At 40.1% G+C, this 4,244-nt stretch overlaps 1 protein-coding gene across 4 annotated transcripts in view; it reads right to left on the reverse strand.

Moving 5' to 3' along the window:
• Qser1 (glutamine and serine rich 1) overlaps nt 1–4,244 on the reverse strand; it is a 59,973-nt gene that overhangs the window by 33,676 nt on the left and 22,053 nt on the right. The gene's annotated exons all lie outside the window — the stretch shown is intronic.

The following is a 4,244-nucleotide window of genomic DNA, read 5'->3' on the forward strand; positions in this document are numbered from 1 at the left end:
TCCAAGTGCTGGGATTAAAGGCATGCGCCACCACGCCCGGCTCCTTTTTCTCTTTAAGATTTTATTTTTAGCCAGGCAGCGGTGGTTTATGCCTGCAGAAAAACCAATAATAAATAAATAAATAAATAAATTAATTAAAATTAAAAAAAAATTTTTAGGGGTTTTAATTATTTATAGGTGTGTGTGTGTGTGCGCGCGCGCGTGTGTGTTGCTTTTGTTTAAAATATTTTTTTCCCTACTTTGTGTGGGTTCTTCTCCTAACTATCTCCTATCTTCTCTGGCTCAGATCAGTTTTTCCAGTCTTTTTTTTTTTTTTTTTTAAAGATTTATTTATTATATGTAAGTACACTGTAGCTGTCTTCAGACACTTCAGAAGAGGGCATCAGATCTTGTTATGGATGGTTATGAGCCACCATGTGGTTGCTGGGATTGAACTCCGGACCTTCAGAAGAGCAGTTGGCTGTTCTTACCCACTGAGCCATCTCACCAGTCCGTTTTTCCAGTCTTAACTGTCACTAACCAGCTTTTCTTCTTGCTCTGCTCTCTGACCCTATTCAGATGTTTCCTGGGTCCTCCTGAACCCTACTCCTCTTCTCTCAGCCTCTGCTGGCTTTTTAAATCCTCTCCTGTTCCCAGAATTCCAAAAGGAAACTAACACTGAAAGAAATAGGGTCCTTTAAATGGTCAGACACATAAAAATAAGTCCTACTACATTTCTATCCACTAATTTGTTTTATCCATTAATTAAGCAGTTTTGAAGCTGTATCTCTATTCTTTCCAATGTCTTTTCCAGGGTTCTCAGGTATCTGATGTGATCTTTCTGTTAAACCCTCAAGAGCATATGCACAACTGAGGTTAAAAACCTTCTTGAAACTTGGATACAGCTTCTTGACCCTTTTATACTCCTGGACATCTTATCTTCGAGCATAACCTTGGGTAATAAAGAAGGTAAAGGAATTCTATGCTGTAAAGAACCCAGTGGTTGAATTACTCTATTGGGGGCAATCAAATCTATTAACATTCTCCATTTCCCCAATTTTATTTTGATAACAAACACAGGGGAATTCCATGGGCTGGCAGATTCTTCTATATGTTGAGCCTCCAACAGCTCTTGTACCAGCTGCTAAAGTGCCTGTAATCTTAATGTAATGATCACTGTTCTACCCACACAGGCTTCTTAGTCAACCATGTATAATTTGGTATAATTTCAACAGCAGCCCCCCACCCCCCACCTCCCCTACCATTTGGAAACTGAATCCCTGCTGTGACTATGTTTGGACAGCCTGCACAGTTTGTGGATGGTTGTCCTGGATGACATTTTCTAATACCTTCCTCAGAAGCATCTTCCTTTCATCCCTTATTTTATGGACTGTCTCTGATATTGAGGGGATATTAATCTGAATTCTTCACTGCTGTAATAAATCCCATCTCTATACATTTATGGCTATGCAGCCACATAAGGCCTTAACTTTCCTATTTGACCTTCTGTCCCACACATTTAAGCCATCACACACTTTTTCCCCCTAAGACAACTTTCCAATTCCTAGAAACTATGTAGAAACATTTTGAAGTGCCATTCTGAATTCCATGGTTTTTGTGAAATGATAGTTACATCGGCTCCTGTATCCACCAAACCTTCTATTTTAATGTCATTCACTTACTACTTTAATTTTGGCCTCTGATCATTAACAACTGTTTGCCAGAACACACGCATCCCAGGACTTCCAGAGCCTTCAGATACTTCTACTGGATCAGCTTTGCCTTTCCAGAGAAACAGTAACAGCTAAGGAATCCTATCACATGTTAAACTGCATCTCTATAAGTCATAATTTAAATTTCTCATTTGAAATATACATTTATAATATCTAATTCCTAGATGCACAATAAATCCTTAGGAACTCAAACTGCTCCTTCCTGAGACCATTCCTACTGCCCCTGAAGGCAAAGGACTATAAATTCCAGTAGTTATTTTATTACATTGACTTTTGAGGGATAATGTAAGATTTTTATCTATGGCCAAATCTGGAGCAGCATTTGTCTATAGTAGCATGCATTAAATCTGCAATACTCAGTTGAGGTTTTTCTGCCTGCTTGTTATTTCCTGTCTGACAAGAGGCTAACAGCTTGTACGTTTTGCTGTGGGGTCTTGAGCCAGCCCCTCCCCTCTCCCTACCCCATTTTGTTTCCTGACAGCAAGAAATTGTCTTGGGTATCTCTCTTGGACATACACTCATTGGTCCAATTGCAACCCTTGCCACACTGCTTGTACAAACCTGGATGTTTAGGCCTTCTTTCTGGTTTATATATAGAAAAACCATTGCTTTTAGAGATGCCTTGTTCCCAATTTTGTTTCAAATGTCCATATTTCCCACAAAGAAAAACAAAACAAAACAAAACAAAACCTGGGCCTTTTGATATCTGAGACCTCTAGCTATAGCTTGACTTCTTATATTCATTCTCCGTATTCTATTGTATTGTTGCGAATTCATGACTTCTTCTCTCCACCATGATGACCATTGCAATTGAGAGCTATCCTCTAGTAGCTGTTACCATTCCTTCCAGTCGGGGGTGAATAATTCTATTTTGAGTAACTCAATTATTTAGAGTTTGTATCATACAAGGCAAGTGCATACAAGGCAAGTGTATCATTGCTTCTTTAAAAATGCCTGAAGTCGGGCTGGAGAGATGGCTCAGCAGCTAAGAGCACTGACTGCTCTTTCAGAGGTTCTGAGTTCAATTCCCAGCAACCACATGGTGGTTCACAACCATCTGTAATGGGATCCAATGCCCTCTTCTGGTGTATCTGAAGACACATACAGTATACTCATATACATAAATAAATCTTAAAAAAAAAAAAAATGCCTGAAGTCCATCATTTCTGTAGGATACCATCCTATTTCATCCTAACCTTGTGGATTCTCTCCATTAGCAGGCATATGCCGGATAAACACTGGGAATTCTGCCGGTGATTTTGTGACCCAGGATTGCTTGTTCTCAAAAGGTACTGTAGGTTTAACCCAGTCTCCTGAAAAGGGCTGTCTCATCTGACCATCCTTCTGCTTTTCCACTTCTTTTCTTTGACTGCCTGTCGTGGTTTGTATATGCTTGACTCAGTGAGTGGCACTATTTGGACATATGGCTTTGTTGGAGGTGTGTCACTGTGGGCATGGGTTTTAAGAGACCTTCATTAGCTGCCTGAAAGTCTCCCACTAGCAGCCTTCAGATGAAGATGAACTCTCAGTTCCTCCTGCACCATGCTTGCCTGGATGCTGCTATGCTCCTGCCTAGATAATGGACTGAACCTCTGAACCTGTAAGCCAGCCCCAATGAAATGCTGTCCTTATAAAAGTTGCCTTGGTCATGGTGTCTGCTCACAGCAGAAAAACCCTGACTAAGACACTGCTCTTTGACATAGCTCCTTCCCCTCTCTTCTACCTGGAGGAAACTCCCTCTCTCTGGTTTTCTCATTGGGAATGAGCATATTTTTTTTCTCCCTTTTCTTGACATTTTTCTTTCATTGTTTTATTCCCAAGCTTCTCTATTTTCATCTGATTTTTTCCAGTTGCTCAGTAATGTGAGTGCAAGAGCCCAAAGAGGTCAGAAGCATCAGATCTCCTGGCTTTACAGATGGTTGTGAGTCGCCTGGCACGTGTCAAATATAGGTCCTCTGGAAAAGCAGCATGTTTTCTCAACTGCTAAGGAATTTTATTACCAACCTTCCCATGTAGACAATAAAATAAAGCTTAAATTTTCTCCTGTCAAACTGGTACATAGCTAATTATGTATAAAATATAAACTGAGTTTATCTTTCATAACTATGAAACCTTTAATTTGAAATTGAGTTCATTTAAATTGACCTGCCAGGATGGAGCCCTGAATTGTGGTAAAAGAGTTCCTGATGAAGCAGCCTGAGCATTTCAGGACTCAACAAAAGACAGAAAATTCACCATAGAAGAAAGAGTCTTTAGTGTTAGTATCCACACTACTCGTTTTAATACAAGAATTCCCAAAAGACCTAAAGTAGAACAAGTATCTCCAAGTAAAATAAAGTTAGATTCCTGCTCTTATTTAAAAAAAAAAGTAATTTTTGAAAAGCAAGCCCAGGTGTGGTGGCGCACGCCTTTAATCCCAGCACTCGGGAGGCAGAGGCAGGTGGATTTCTGAGTTCGAGGTCAGCCTGGTCTACAATGTGAGTTCCAGGACAGCCAGGGCTATACAGAGAAACCCTGTCTCGAAAAACCAAA

Source organism: Mus pahari, chromosome 3, assembly GCF_900095145.1.
Source record: "Mus pahari chromosome 3, PAHARI_EIJ_v1.1, whole genome shotgun sequence".
NCBI lineage: Eukaryota > Metazoa > Chordata > Mammalia > Rodentia > Muridae > Mus > Mus pahari.